Source organism: Monomorium pharaonis, chromosome 10 (assembly GCF_013373865.1).
Source record: "Monomorium pharaonis isolate MP-MQ-018 chromosome 10, ASM1337386v2, whole genome shotgun sequence".
Classification (NCBI taxonomy): Eukaryota; Metazoa; Arthropoda; class Insecta; order Hymenoptera; family Formicidae; genus Monomorium; species Monomorium pharaonis.
In genome coordinates, this window is record NC_050476.1 from 5,498,261 (window position 1) to 5,515,829 (window position 17,569).

Genomic DNA, 17,569 nt, shown 5'->3' on the forward strand with positions numbered 1-17,569 from the left:
TATCTAATTATACATTTGACGTTTGTAAAATTACGAGAAAGGGGGGCTACATTGTAAATCTATTTATATCCAGCGCCGTTAATTCGCTGGAGGAGAAGAACCACTTTTCCCGTTCGATATAAATCAACGTCGCTCGTGCCAACTTTCAAGATCCTTCCAGCAAAAATTATTGGCAGGCGAAAGCTGCGTGTATCCCCCTTGCGCCGTTGTGGCTACGTATATATACATTGTCGCTATATATATGTACAGACCGTTCGATATATCTTGCCGTTAAGCTAGGATAACTCGCAGGATGACACGCCTGACGTCACGACGAGAGGCACCGTCAAGTTGAATTTTCCAAGGAACTAGATCGTTTTTTAAGGTAATTTGCAAAACGCTCCTGATGTTACATAGATTGAATTAATGTTACACAACTCGTAATTGTTTCCTCAAGTGCAAATTTCGCGAAACTGCTGCTATCTTTATCACGACAAGTATTATTGACGGTGTCTCCTGATTCGCCTTAACACTAACAAAATATTTGCGTATCTTAAATAGCAGGATCGACGCGTATACTGATGGGTCGTTAAAACAGCTGCGCTCCGTACTTGATAGCAACTGTGTTAAGCCGAAAGCACCCATCTAGTTTCCGCGAACTTTAACCTGCCATGTTGACGGAGAGCGTAAACTTATTACGGCACTCTCTGATGGACCACTTTTAGAGAGCGCGGGCTGAGTAGCCGTGGTACTCTCTCACAACGTGTTACGTAGATAGATTCACCGAAGGTGGATTTGCCCGTGTATCATAATCATCATTAATTTCATTGTCATAATGTCACGTACGTGACGTACATAAACGCATTCCTGTCGTATTTCATGGCGTTACATCAATCTCAATGCTTTAATCTCGTTACCTTAATTATTGAAAAATTTCAATTATGGATGTTTATCGTACGTTTCATGGAATGTGTAATTTAATGAAAAGTTTCAATTTCATATATGAAAGACATAGTTAACGTCAATCTTTATCGATATTCTTTATATTGCAATCCTCTTATTATCTTCTTTAATACCAATAAATTGGAACATTTGTCTGGGAGCTTTAAAATTGCAGGATAAAAGAATTAGACTTTGCACAAAGTTATTGGATGTTCTTGCGAAGGTAATCCTTGCTTGGACTGCTCGTCTGCTTTAGTTTGATTTAAATGCATGTACTTCTGTAGTAAAAACTTTAATAAGGGAATATGGTGTCTCTTTGTTGCATTTATTTGATTTTATCTCAAAGATGTGACATTTTTATTTCTTAAATACGTACACTTTATTTTACGTTACTTTATGTTTTTATAAATGAATAATTATAATGTACTATTATATAATCATACAGAATCATATACAGGAAATAGATCTTTTCAAAGTTATTATATTGATAATTACTTTCATATTTACAATATATTTTTGTTTGATTGTAACAGAGTCTATATACAGTATCATATCGAAGTTTGCAAATATGGAATAATCGATTTTACTTTAATTATCCTATTGATACGTAATTATTGGAAAAGACATTAGATGTTTACATCGCAATTTGTTAAATTATTTTTACTTCAACAAACCTGATTTTATTATTTACGAAAGACATGATTGACATTAATTTCTCGAATTATTTCGAGATCTTTTTTTTAGATATTTTTTTTCTAGAGACATGGATAAAATTGATAATTACGGTGATAGAGCAAAGTATTGATTGCTTCATATTCACAAATATGATATTACCGATCTTGTCATGTATTACACATAGAAAAATATATATTGTATTTAAGTAAATATTACTTATTTCAAGTATTTTATAAATATATGTATTTGGAAGTTTATCATAAGTATCAAATTTGTTTGAAATATATTCTAAATCTTAGTGATTAATAAAAAAATATTAAGTTAAAATTAGTAAAATTTAATTTGCTAATTCTGACTTTTTTCAAATGTTATACTATTCTAAGAATATACATTTTTTTGAAATATTAAATTCATAGAAAAATTATTCAACATCAAAATCCGCTGCAGACCAATCTAATTTTGATTTTTATGTTCCTGTTTGAATTTGATAATAATTTTTTTTAATTTGTAATAAATATATTTTGAGAAAATACTTTTTTTGTTAAAAATACATATTTAAAACAAAGAAAGTAAATTGAGTAATTGCTTTCATTGACAGAATGATACTTTCTAGTGTATGGGGAAAAATTTTAATTAGATCATATGCTTTGCTCTTATTGCTTGGGACAAATTCAATCTCATTGATTTAACATGGGACCGTGACCTATATTCCCTTTGGTAAACTATTTTCCATTTCTCTCGCCGTCTCATAGCCAGCCAGTTTCATTTCCTTTTATTATTTCCTCACACCCGTGGAGCAGGAGTGAACTGATTGGCGAGAGGTAGGCTGAGAATAATACTGCGACATACTTGGCTTGCCGTTGTGCATACTATATTTTTTTACGAAGCAGAGCTTTTCTTTTAAATATGCATGAATACGCATGAATATGTCTAATATTTTTAATTTTTATTGATAATCTTAATAGTTTTTTGTGAACTATTTTTCCCTTTTCTACGTGTAATTAAATTCTATATGTAATTTAAAAAATAATAGCAGTAACTTTATTTCTAGCAAATATAAAAAAGTCGATAATTTTTTTTTATTAATATAAAGAAGATACAAAAAATCGAAATATCAAAAGTGTATGAAAAACATACAAAGAATGGAAAGCAAAAATAGTAGAACGTTTTGCTATTCACATGGCTTTATTCAGTCAAATGAAAAGTAAACTAAAACTGAAATATAAAATTTGTTAAAAATTAATTGATGTTTGATGAGTGCAAAAAAGAGCATTGAATCAGTGACGGACTAAAATTTATTTGATCGATTGAGAGTTAAGGCAAAGTCCATTGAGTTGATAAACGTCATATTAAATATTTAACAAATTTTCCGCAAAAAAAATTCGCATTTGCCAAAAGATAAGAGCATAGAATATTTTTTGTAGTAATCGATACAACGATCATCTTTTATTGAGTTATAACTCTGGGAAAGGTTTTTAAGTATTTTTTGATGTGTTCGCTATTAAAACATTTTTGTTAATCAACAAAGATAACGAACGATTGTTTTACGTTTTCCGAGGGATATAAAAATTGTATGATAAAAATTCTAATATATATGCAATGTTTTAATCTTTTTTAATCTATTATTATGTACGACAAAAAAAGCAATATTAGTTTTCTAGGGTGCAAAGTAAACTGGAAATCGGTATGGAGGAACATTCAGGAATACCGAGTTGCACAGCATGAAAAATAAGCGAATTCCTCCTCTTGCTCATCGTTGTTTTGCCTGGCACAAAGTAAACGATAGCGTAAATAGAAGAGTGGACAAGATAAACGAAGACGGGGCGAGATAGGCAGAAATGGCTGAATCGATTCGCGAACAGTCGAATCGTGCCGACTGCACAGTCCACTGGTCAGAAGAGGCTTTAGTGCCTGCTTGCTTTGACGATAGTTTTTAGAAGTCGAAACCGTTCTGCTTACCGGCTATGTAATCTTCGGATCACTGATTTGGAAATATCTTCCATAGTGATCTTCAATCTTATGTAGGATTCTTCGTCTCATTAAATGAGCCTGGTTGACTGTAATTCTCTAGATTTTGTGGAATGTAATATTATGTTGAAATGTAATATTCTGCGTTGAAACGCAATATCACGAACATATGTACAATGTGTCGTACGTTAATACGTGCATAATGGCAAAATATATATGAATAGTTTGTATTTAGATATTAAAAATATTACTAAAGATAATGTACGTTTATATGATCTCTCTCTCTCTTTGAAAATGAATATATGAATGATGATGTATTCTTTTCTCGTCTATTCTCTCATGTCTATTATCGGAAGCATCTTAAAAAAAGTATTAGTTTCGCAACAATGCGGAAATTACTAAATGAAACGTGATGAATTTATGCCGGAAAAAGACTGCAATAAATTCAATACCTCGAGTCGTTGCTTCTCGATTCGATGATTCGAGGAGAGACTCACGATACCAAACGATTGAAATTTCTATTCTAGAAGCGATGAAGAGGAATGCGTTAAATCCAACGACCCGTAAGCGTTTCAACATTCTTAGGAAGCGGTGAAGTTAGTGGGGAAAAAGCTTTGACGATTTATCATCTATAAAAAAACTTTTTTTGCGAGTCAAGTAAAATTGACCTATTGAGTTAAAAATTCTATAAAAATTGAACACAGGACTGATTGAAAAATGTTTTATAAAAAAAATTTTATAAAAAATTTAAGAATGATTGAAGAATTGTATTTAACTATAAACGACGAATTACAAATGGTTTGGAAGATTATGAAATTAAATTTTGGCCAAGAAAATGAAATTTGTATGGAATTATATATACGGAAATTATTTAAAGAAGTTGTTATCTTCTAATACATATATAGAATCTTCTAATGCATATATTTTGCTTGAATCTTTAAAAATATTTTTCGATCTGAAAATTAGCTTTTAAAAATAGCTTCGACATTTGGCGACGGAACGGAATTTCTTTTCCGTCATTCGCGACATTCGTAGCTTTTGAAATATTTTCCTCTTTCTGCATATCACGCACTGGTCTCACATATCGTCGTTCTCTGGCATCGCTGTTCGATATTCCCTCTGGCTTTCGGAACTCGGCACAGATAATCAGCGTAACGCGATTTGTTTTTCCACGTCCGTGCCGCAATCCCAGTTCGGTCGATGTCTTTAGCGGAGATTTGAAAAAAACCCGCTAGAATTGAACGGAACGCGAGAGACCCGCGAGATAACGAGGGAATTGCATTAGAGCACGACTATACACACGCGTGAGAAAGATTGTGCCGTTGCATCCTCCGTTCGTTCACGTAATTATCGATCATATTTTACTGTCTGAATATGCGGCAATCGATTTCGGGCAAACGATTACGAAGAAGAGCTTACGAACCGCACTTTGACACGTTAGTTGATAACAAGGATACTTAATAGGAAACACAAAGGGAAATATCACTAGGAAATAAAACTGTAAAAGCTCACTAAATTTTCTAAAGAATATTATCTTCGAATTTGTATCTCGCGAATAGCGGAGTAAATTTATATAATATAAAAATATTTAATAATTCTTGTCAAATTGTTTTAAATGCATTATTAGCTTACTAATAAATTTTGATTAAAAATTTTTAATAACTGACCTTCTGTTATGTGAAAGTTATGATCACGTTATTCCAAGCCTGGTCGCAAGTTTCAGTTATATTTCTCTGTTAGCTGTGTTCTCTGGAAACTATTATCTCGAAATATCTCTATTTATTGTTCCATAAAGGTTCTCAAAAGCATAAATAATACAGATACAAATGGGAAAACTTATCAAAGGTTATAAATTATTATAATAAAAATAATTTGTTAAAATTCAACATCATTTGTTAATGACTATAATTGTGTTATCAATCAGATTATGATTATAGATTTAGATTATATATTAATTAAAACAAAAATAGTCGATGAAGGATATTTTCCTACTAAAAAAATTTGCCTTTAGATTAAATAATTCCCTATTGCGTCGTACAGATTTTTTTAATTATCGGACAATTTCGTTTTGCTAAGTTAAAACCTTGTAACCCCTTTGTGGGGGGGGGGGGTAGGCATCAGAGAATGGCGAAGAGGGAAATAGCTATAATCAGCCACGCAACTACGCTGATGTATATCCGACGTGCGACATGCTCCCGTTGCCGTTCTATTTTCTCGCCTAATACAACAGGGCCGTAGTGTTTTCGCTACGTCGACTCAGTCGTCATTTTCATGCGTGTTAACTGGCTGATAAAAAAAAGTGGGATCCGAGCTGTGCCCTGCAATGCCTGCTGATAGATCTACGTGTTTTCAGCGACGTACGTGTGTGTATGTGTGTGTGTGTGTGCAGCAGCCGCGTCGACGTGCTCCGACGTAGCGTACCGCGCCTTGATACGCCACCGCGCTGTTGCGAAAAGGCAGCAGCGCTTTCCACCATAGATCGTCATTATCTCACGAAACCGTTGGAAAAAGAGGTAGGACGAAAAAAGGCATGGCGCTCTTACAGCGGCGGCTCGCGGCGAGCTGTGCGGTCGCGCGCGTATCTTGCTTTGCGCCCCGCTTGCTTGCGCTCTGAGTATGAAAAGTTACATACGCTCAGATAGGAAAATGCCCCCCTTTTGCCCGTAACAACCGCGAGCGGCGACGTAATCTGTGGGGACACCTACATTTTTTCGGTCTGTCTTCGTGGGGCGGAGCGGGCGGGTGGAAATATATGTATATGACGCAATGGGAATAAAAAATCGCGACTGGCAAAATCGCCATTTTTGAGTTAGATAACTGTCACAACTGTTCCGAATGATTGATTTTTTTAAACCGGCGCTACAAATATCGGAGGATAAAGCGGGAAATACGGTTGGCTGTTATTTCGATAGGGAGATATCTCCCATTTCCGGAAGTTGCTCGATATCGAAGGGACCGTCCGATTGTAATAGCGTTGAAGAGGTTATCGCGCTAATTGTGGAAGCTCAGAAATCTAAGTGCAATAATCATTTGTGTAACGTTATGTGTACGTACGGAACTGCGATCACGGCAGCGATGCAATAATACATTCGTTGCGCTTCTAATTAACTCGGTTGCTACTTCGATAATGAATGAACAACATCAATTATGCGTCGTTATGTTGTGCCGTACAATTATTCAGGCGTAACATTGCATCAACGTTCTATACGTCGATTTTAACATCGCGAAATCGACGGAGCGAGATGTGTGGAAGGGTGCTTTTGAAAGATAGGGAAGCCGTTTGTTTGGTTACAAGTATTTTAGTACAATGCATTTTGTAGATATTACTTTGCTTTGTTATAGGAAAATTTAAGTACGACGTAGTGAAAAAGGATAAGCACGGAGCGGGCTTCTTTCCTTTCTTTCTTCCACCTCCTATGTCTTCTTTGCTATTGATATCAGTCATTAATAGACTAATAATTATGTAGTTTATTTATTAAAAATACGTCTGCGTTCTTACCTGTTATAAATAATAAAATTCGCTTTGTTCCGTTTTGTTAAACAGAAACTTCTCTGTGTAGTAAACACAGAAATTGAGCATAAAAGTTTTATTACTTTAGTTGCTTTTCTTTTGTATTTTGCTTAAGTAGCTGAGATAATTCACGCCTTCTGTTATAAATTTTTAATTCAACATTTTTATTTGTAAGCAGCTAAATTGGGATGAATCTTACTTGAGCTGCTGCTGCGAGAAGAAAAGTAAAACATTTGCGTGAACGTTCTGAGAAATAAAACTACAGTGGTTATTTTACAAAATGAATTTTTTAGGGAGACAGATTTTAGGCACGTGAAATTTTAGAATTAGATTTTCGATAAAGGAGTCGTTTTTCAACAATTTGTAGGCCAAGAAGAACTCTTCGTTCATTGTCAGCTCACGAACATCCTCTGACGGGATCTGCGAATAGGATCGCGGGCAACCGGAGCTATTTTTATCGAATTGTTGGATAGACGTTATATATGTGCGTCCTAATAAAGAACGATTGGAACGCGCGGCAGAACGTGCTGGAACGAGCAGAATTTCTCCGTGCGGCACGAAACAAAAACTTAGAACGTGACGCTGTAGGTATCGAACGGTAACGAGAGAAGAAAAGAGCCCCATAGACAGGACGACGCTACTTCGCGGTACAGGCCATAATTTTTGTTGTCAACAAGGTACTCGATTCGAAAAGAGGGGAAGGAGAAGAAACAGCGGGTTAATTATTTTTCTCCAAGCACTCGGGTTGCGCAGGGTTCTGGAAGGGATATAAATTCGCTCTCCTGCGTCTTGTATTTCAGGATCTCTTGTTCGACCAAAGTAAGAAGAACGGGTATTTCGTAATTGGTAAGCTTGGAAATATTAGGAACCGACGTTTGTCTCGTTTCAAGTATTTCGTTTTATTTTTTATTGCTTAATCTGATAATACTGAATAAAATTCGTACTCTCTTTGTAAAATTAATAAAAGGAGGTAATTTTAATTTTCACGGCTTTCTAAGTACAAAAAAAATGTATGCGTTCATATATTTTTCTTTATTGTACATTAGAGTATTAAATGCTTTGTATAGCGAATTATACAATTTACTATCAATATAATAAGTACAATTATTTTTAATTAATCTGTTTATTTACGAAGACAATTTTATTAAAAAATTACGTACAGTAGTAACCATAGATCATAAGAAAAGATTACAAAAAACTATATCATAAAAATAGAACAAAATTTTATAATGTCTTTCTTGATCTGTATGTACTATTTACTATAGTAATTTTTACTATAAGATTTTTTCCGTGTATATAAAAACAGGGTTCACTCGAATTAATTATAAGTTGTACGTTATAAATTGAATTTTAATTTAATAGAAGCAGTTTTATTTATTGATATTTTAAAATATTTACAAAATTTTTTTTTAAGAGATAAATTAACGATATAGTTTAATATGCGACAATTTTTTGAGAGAACTAATCTAGTTCTTGGTAAAGTAAACGAAATTGTTCCATTTTTACTTAATTATAATGCGTGAAGTTTTTATATAAAATTTTACCAGCGTAAATATGGTTTCGCACTGAATTAATACGAAACTGCAAATAAGTAATTTGATATATTTATTGAGCATTCAATATTTCATTAATAATTAATTAATCAGTAATTTAAATTAACAATTACTAGCAGTATTGTGATTGTGAGTTTTATATCTTTTTTTTTTATCTTATATATTTATATTTATTTATTTACTAATTGTTAATTTTGATCAATACTTTTGATTAGTTTTACATATATTATTTGAATATTTTATATACTCCTCAAAATTTTGAGAGATCTTTTATATATATTATATATATTAATAACATTTCTCTTTCTCTCTCTCTCTTTCTCTTTTTCGAAAAGAAATTTTTGAATAGCCGTCTAATTGCCTAAAATAATGCTTAAATTTTATTTAAAATCTTTCGGTAATTTTCGTAGCGACGTGTATAACTCTCATCAATAATGATTCTCTTTTGCAAATGTATTCATAAGACGCATTGCCCCAGAGGTACGAGATGATTCGTTCGTTCTAGAGTAAACTGTTGATAACCGTATTTTCTTTTTTTCGTATATCTCCATATACGTTCTTTCTCAGTCTACTAAATAAACAAACTGTCAGGCATTATTCTTTCTGCATGCATACAAAGCGATTCGTTTTCATATTACATAATAAATGAAATATCATGTTTGCACGTTGCGTGTTACCTTTTTATATATGAACTAAATTCTTAGCTTAATATTAACTTTAAAACTGTAAAGAAACATTAACATTTTTACTAGAACGCAGTTTCATAAAGAAGCAATTGTAGGTATCGCAAATATAAGTATAAAAAATATTAGAAAAAAAATCTCCGTTAGTTTTTATAAGTTTTTCTGTAAACTCAGATATAATTACTTCTACGTGTTTTAATTACTGTAGTTTATTAGTTCAGCGTAATCGAGTTTGCTTTCGACACATTTGAGTCTTAAATTGATAATTAATTAGTTTATAAATAATTTAATCTTTCTATTATTTCCCCTCTTTTTTTTATAATTAAAACTCGAAAAATTTCTTAGACATGGTTAAAAGATACTCAGGGAACTTAAGGAAGTTACTGGCCCAATTCAACGGGAATGAGGTCGATGAAGGTCTCAAGAGTCACGACTTCTCATTTGATTCGACAGTACGAAATCGAATCTAACTGTAGTAGTGGAAGTATAGGCGAGTTAGATTGCCCCCGTAATACGGGAAGATTCTCCATCGAGCCTTTTCGGTTTTAGTTTCCAAACCCAGAGACCCCATCAGGATTTTATTACGAGAATTAATCGAGTGCTCTTTCGTATAGTTTTATACATAAGGATATTACCACTTACCGAAATTATTAGAAATAAAATTTTATATTAAAATGAACTTTGACTCCACGTAGATATTGGACGAGCTGGTCGTTATAGTTGCTCTTTGCTCATTAGGTCAACCAATTTAACTGTGTAAATACTATATTGGTTTACCTAGTTGACCGTAGTGATCTGCCAGAACCATTATACGCAATCGTTTTCGGTCGTTGATTCACTGCTCATCGTCTTTCCGCATGTCTCTTGCAGAAGTACAGTGACTTGATTAATGGCTCTACTATGCCTAATTAATGCATGAATATGCGCGCGACGACCGAGCAATTATTCATATTATCTTTTATATCTTCTAAAAATTAAAATTTTACATTTTTAATTACTTTTCTATTTGATCAAATTTAATTAATTTTTATACTTATTTGTTAAAGCAATTTGTACAAGACGTTTAACGAAATATTAAAAGATTACAGACAGATTTCTATTTCGGTTTAACACATTTTATACGTATATAGTAAGACTTACATATAAATTTTCTACATTAATATATATTATAGAGAAGAAAATAATGTTATGTTATAGCTACATATTATGACCGCTTGTTAACGTCTCTGTTATTAAGTGAGGATTATGAATGATTAAGGAATCATTAGCAGTTAAACAGTGGCGCTAATATGACATACGTAATGAAATTACATATTATATTCGAAAAAAAAGAAAATGTCGCCAATTTTGACATAGATCTTTTAAAATAATCTCTTTTTATTTTTCAGAAATTAAACATTGTATTAATATTATAACGTAATAATAAAAATATGATCTGTTTAGATAATTAAAATAATAATACTCATAATTTATATATTTGTGGCTTTTTTAAATCTAAAATCTATTAAGAAATAAATCTAGCGTATAATCTTTACAGTTACGCTACATGGTTTTTTATGAAATAGCATAAGGTCCATATATATAAAATTTTCAATTTAAAATATTAATTATTAACAAAGTAATTGTACAAAATGTAATTAGGGCGGGGTTAATATCACGTACTCCTCTATTATTTATGTATGGTCATTTTCTCAATTAAAAGCCTCATTATTGTAAACGCCCAACAATCTCTATTATTAGTTGTTAGATTTGTCTTTCTTTATTTCTTGAAGCCAATTCTGCTAGAAATGCAGGCAGGAAATTCCACTACAAATGCCCAACCTTTTACTGCGTTCTTCTTTTTACCGTAACTATCACGAAGGTAACCAGGGACGAGACAAACGCGAACCTTTTTCCTCTTCGTGCACATAAACAGACATAGAAATACGAGCAAGGTTGATTCGTCGCTTCTCGACGAGTATTCTAAGATTAAGAGCTCTCGCCTTGATAGGACTGCCAGAAAATAGTTGACACAATAATAGTGGACAGGTGAGACGACTGAATGGAAAACTTTCAGGAAAGATATCTTATCTTGACGCGCTTCAACATCACCGTGTGGAAATAGGGCACAATCCGATACATGAACGGAGAAGAAAGCGCGGGAGAGGGGGGAATATAGTATCCATTCAATAAATAAATTACCAATACAATAAAGTTGCAGCAAACTTATAAAAAGGGTATTCATAACAGAATTTTCAGCTCGGTTAAATAGTGATTTGTGCGATTCGGGCAATTTGTTTTTCCCAATTCTCGTATTGTGTTTCGCATTCGACCGCACTGCGGATAAGTTGCTTTTTCTCGAAACAGATATCTTCGTTGCCGATAGACAATGATCTTTTATGTGGGAGAATGACCACGTCTTTTCGGCTATTGTTCTTTTAAAATAAAGGAAATCGTGGAACATCTCTAACTTGCCGCATCCTTTCCGTTTCTTTTGTTTTTTTTCACAATTTTTGTAGGAACATTTTCTGCAATAATGAAACATTTTTTCTTGTTTAAATGAGTATATCTGTTCTGTAAACTTTTTTGCAAAGAATTAGGAGATAATGCAAAGTGAGATAAATATCGCACTAAACTTTTTGCGTTTAATTATGACAGTAATCTGTATTTTATGACTTTTGCCGTTGTTGTTTGCGCGCTTTTTTAAAAAAGGAGTCATTTTTACGTTTATTTCTTCCAAATAGAAATGAATTACGATATTGTTCATTTGCACAGAACGCCTTGACTACTCTTATATCAATGTCTCTTTAAGATCAATGTGTATATCTTGGTAACCGCTTTCTCATTCATGCTCTCAATGGTTTGCTTACTTTGTGGGTGGATTAGTAGCTCTGACATTAGATGAGATTTACATACGTTGAGGACGATCGATGAATGCTTTTACATGCTTTCGTGAATATTCCTCATACATTTATGCAAATATTCTTTCTTTTTCACGCCGTTGGATTTTATTAGGTTAGATTAATCTTAAGATTCGACGCTCTATTATTTTTATTTAAGTTCTAATTATAATAAGTGACATATTTTTTTTTATAAACGCTTGTCCGATATACCGCTTTTTCTTTAATGTCACACTCCGAAAAGAAGTGTTTAATTTTAAAAATATTAATTCTTTTTGTTTCCATTTTAAATATTTAAAAAAGTTGCAGTTTTAAACGATTTAGATTTAAAATACTATAATGTTTAAATCTGAAATCTTTACATTTTAAACGTTTTAGTGTTTTAAATCTAAACACCATTTAAAAGTAAAACATTTTTAAGTATTTAAAAGATAAAGACAGAAATAAACATTTTATGATCTTAAAATTAAACGCTTCTCTTTCTTAAGTGCAGTGTAACTTTGCTCTTCATGTTGCTGTTAAAACTTCAAAACCTCATACAGAAAGAACTTCTTGCTGAATCTAAAACTTTAGCTAGATCTACTTAAAAATCTTGCTAGTAAAAACAACTGTTATTGAATTATTAAAATAATTGACATCATTCGAAAAATTCCAGAAGCTCAATTTTCACTCTTTTAGAATTACGTTTCACTCTACGGATATAGAAAGATCGAGTAAATACTTTAGTAAAACTATTCTTCCCATGCAGTGTGTGTAATCAGTTAATTGATCAGTTATTTGATCCTTCGCGATCAATAACATGGTACGATTGTACACAGTATACGTATAATGCAGCAGTTAGACAAAGGGCAAGGAGAAATTGATGTTTGGAGAAAGATTACAGGTCGTTATGATATAAGCGCGACCTGTGATTGTCCCATTCGGGAAAATAGCTTTTGCGCCATCGAAAATAATGCGTGTAATTCGGGGCGATACCACCGAACTAGGTATTTGCTTCTTGGCGACGCAAATCTGTAATCTACTACTGTTTTTATGTATCGAGAATCCGAAGACGTTCTTTCGTCGCGCGAAGCGCCCACAACACGGAATTGGTGGTCGCTCCCTTGGAGATATAATCGTACCCGCGAACGGCCACGTTGCGGGTAACGCCACAGAGCTCGATCGAAAACCATTCGGGCGCGTCGGATACCGATCACGGGAGGCAATGTAGATAAACCCCGGTGGGGAAGGATCCTATGATGCGGATCGCTATAAACGTCCCCGCGCGATCTTAGAAAGCACATATGTGTGAGCGCATTACGGATATCGCATAAAGGCTGACGTGAAACCCCTTCAAAAGGGGGCTTTCATGTGCCATCGGGCGCGATGTACATGGCAATACTCCGAGCGTCTATAAATGCCTTCGCTTTACTGGATGGACAGGCTGTCTTCGCGTATCAAGTGTTTTAACATGAAAAATTCAATGAAAAATTACCGACGTGGAGTACATTATATTTGTAATCAACTGAGACGATCGCGAAAGAATTATCGAGTAAATTAAGATTAAAATTTAAAATTTGAAAAAAGGAATCGAGATAAAAATCCTCTATTTCTTTTTATCGCAGTTTACAGTTACGTTAGCCCGACGCTTTTTCTCGAATAGTTTTCATATATAGTGACGCGAAAGCATCTCGCATACGGTATGCATCATCTCCGTCGGAGAAAAGGTTCGATCAAGGGATATCCGGCGAAATGTCTTTCCGTATCGTACTTATCCAGAGATCGCTATTTCGCGCTTCCGCAACGGCCGCGTAAAAAAACCAAAATCGTTTTGCACAAGTGTCGGCAAGCACCTAATGTTGGTTCGGCGGGCATGTTGCGTTCGCGTGTTATCACACATGGCGCGCGGAAGTAACGTGTCCCGCGTACTAAATAAGTTACAGCGCGGCCATGTATAGACTTACGAGATACGGACAGAGAGTGGTGACAGAAGGAGGGGCGGGGAGAGGGGGAGGGAGGAAAGATATCCGAGCGCACTGACTTTCGAGAAGCTTTCAAAGTGTCCTGCTTTTACAACTTGTAGTAACCGGCGCGCCGTTATCTGCACCGTTAAGCCATAATGCGGTACGTAGCAAAAGGCCTTTCTCCCTCTCTACCTCTATCGAAAGTATTATGGCTCGTAATGCCGGAACGTGTCGCCGGTACGTAGCTCGTTTTCCTCCGCGATCGTAAGTACCGTTCCTTTTCTGTCGCGCGAGAAACGCCATCAATTCGAGTTTACGTTTTAATGACCCCGTGCGCGTTGCAGGACGAGAAGGGATCTCCTAATGAAACTGTTCTGTGTAAATCTTAATACGCGCGAAGAGGGAGTTTACTATTTCTCCTGTTTTCAAACTTGTAGGATTAACTCGTTGCCTTTGTTATTAAACGCGCAAAATGTAAAACATACACACACACACGCGCGCGCGCGCATATATATATAATATATATACAGGGTGTCCCAAAACATGTGGGTCAACGCTTGTAAAAAGATGGAAGGGATCGAGATAAATAGTCCAATATTGTCTTGGGTTAGGTCCACCAACAATCGAGATATTAACGTATGGAATTTGCAAATAATCTAATTAATTTCTATCGTAATTAATTGTAAACAGTAATTAGATTAATGAAAGCTTATCATACATTCACAATAGATGATTTCTTCCGTGTTATGGCTCGAGCGGATCAAGCTCTTCCCTCGGCGCGCTTCTCATAATTTGAAAAATAATACCTTAATTATTGGTGGACTTAACCCAAGACCTAACCCAAGACAATATTGGACTTTTATGGTCATCTCGATCCTTTCTACCCTTTTACGAACGTTGACCCACATGTTTCGAGACATATATATATGAAGGGTATAATGCTCGTTTTGCGCGAGAGCTTGATTGTGATGGAGATGTAGTGCTTAATACTGTTTTACAACCGTGTTTTCTCGTGAGGAGGGCTGGTGCATCTCGATATTTAAAATTCACGCTCGATATCGATATTAATGGCGCGCGGCTGTGGAAGACGCGCAGGAAAGCATCCGCCACGATACTTTCGTTATCCTCGAAGAACGTGAGGAATATATCGCGGAGATCGATATTCTCAGTATAATCGAGGGTGGTGTATTATGCCTTTTATCGATCGATCGACAACTCGAGCGGAGAGTTTTATCGAAACGTTTGTAGTTGTATGTACACGTGTAGATTTTAATCGTGCCGCTTCCTTAATTTTTTATTGAGGGGATAACACGGAAGTTTATGCGGCGCTTACATTTTCATCATTTCGTAATACTTAAAAGCAATCTTCGAGAATTAAACGATTAATTTTGCAATACTGAACACTATATTCGATAAGCAAAAATATTCTGATATTATTAATATTATTTATGCGTGTAAGATAAATTATCTGTGTGTTTCGACATCGATATTCATTGGTGGAACGTGTTGTTCGCGCCAAGTCACTCCGCATCGAACGCGAGTTTATTGAAATACCATCACGAATCAAACATTTGAGATGGCAGTCGTCGCGGAATTTCAATTTCGATGCCCGCGATGATACCGTTCCTTGATGATCCTGGCCGTGTCTAATTATTGTATTGTTAGTACATTCCACAAATATTCTTCTTTAAACAATACTTTAGTACTTCAGTTTGATGATGAAATTCAATGGAAAAATGAGATATTCGAGCCGTTATGCTAATGAATATACAATTATAATTGTTACTATTGTTTACTATTATTGCAATTATATATTATTAATTACAATTTCGGATAAATTAATATTAATTGCAATTCTATCTGTAGTATTAATTAGAGGAAGGTCTTTGATATCGACATGCTATTCCGTTTTTGAATTATATTTCTTAAATAGAAACTAAAAATAGAACAATAAATACAAATTAAAAAGTGTTTTTCATCAAATAATATAACAATTTTAATTTCAAATTTTGCAATAATAAAGTTTTTTTGTAAAATAAATAAAAGTGAGTTGCAGAAAACCTAGCCGATAATAATGCTAAATTTCCTTTTAATAAGAAAGATAAATATAAGTAAAATATTTTTTTTAACATTACAAATATTTAAAATAATTTAATATTGTTAATATATACTCTCTATTGTTTGAACTGTACAATTTGCAAAAGAAAATTATGCAAATATTATTCTCGTTTTAAGGAAAAAATTTGTTTCTAGTAGATATAGAAAAAAGCCATGAATTTATGGGTTTTTATTTCTATAAGAGAATACTAAAACAGATTATATTTTTATAAATATTAATAAATTACAATATTTAATTTCCGAAAAATTAGGGGTGTTGCTTTGGGAGACCTATGTCATCATTGGTGACTTTTGTTTATAATCTTTTTTAAAGTTTTTAGTCTTGAAAGTTTTGACATAAAAAAGAACGAACCTCTAGTTATTGTCAAACAAATACAGTTACAAGAGCTTCGTACGTCGTAAAGTTCGCGTGCAAAATACCGAAAAAAAGAAGGGAAGAGATATACATTGTGAAGAAAGAATCGCGTGTCTGGTTTTCCGCGAAAACTTTGATTTAATTAAAACTTAGAGAATGTATCCGTAAGAATCCGAGAAAGAGCATATAATATGAGAGCCAAAAGTTTACCAGCTGATAAGTCTTTTTATTTTTTAAGCTTGACATTCGTAATTGGTGAATTTTGAACGTCAAAATCATTTAGCCGTTTCGTTAAAGAAAGATTAAGGTAATCACTTGAGTAATCGCAACTCATTGACCAAATAGACGACGAAGGCGGAGAAAATGTTTCATGACTGAAAAAGAAAAGAATGGATGAGAGCCAAAGCATACCGCCTTGCACCGGAATAATGTCTGAAATGGTGCCGGACATTCTCTTTTAACTTTTGTAATTAATTGTTACGCGGCGGTCCATAAAATGGCAACAATGTGATTTAACTTACGGTGCTTTTCGATTTTGCGCTACATTAATTCTATTGTTTCAGAATTGCAATTGGTCTACTGCGTCTTTCTTCTTTGTGTCAATTACACCTGCACTTTATTCTGAGGTTCGGCAAAGCTATAATTCGTTATTTTAATGATATTATAAAATTCAAGACACGCTAATTTTCTGATCATCTTATTTCTAACACCAACCCAGCACATTTTTTTGCATGAAAAACGAATACGCCAAAGTGTATTCGTGTCTGGATTTTGATTTTCAAAATCTTATGACGACATTAGGCAAATTCGACGATAAAGAAAGTTGCTTTAGAAGAATAACACGGCTCTACGTTTGCGGAAACGAATGCGGACGATTAGATTTCGCAGATGTAAGGCTTCGTAGTCGGGGCGTAAAGTTCTCCAGGGCATCACCATAAAACCAGAGTTTTTCGAGAGTGGTTG

General features: G+C 34.0%; 1 protein-coding gene across 2 annotated transcripts in view; it reads right to left on the reverse strand.

Annotated features, from left to right (window-relative positions):
- Window positions 1-17,569, reverse strand: part of LOC105837833 (zwei Ig domain protein zig-8) — a 159,615-nt gene that overhangs the window by 94,224 nt on the left and 47,822 nt on the right. The window lies entirely within an intron of this gene.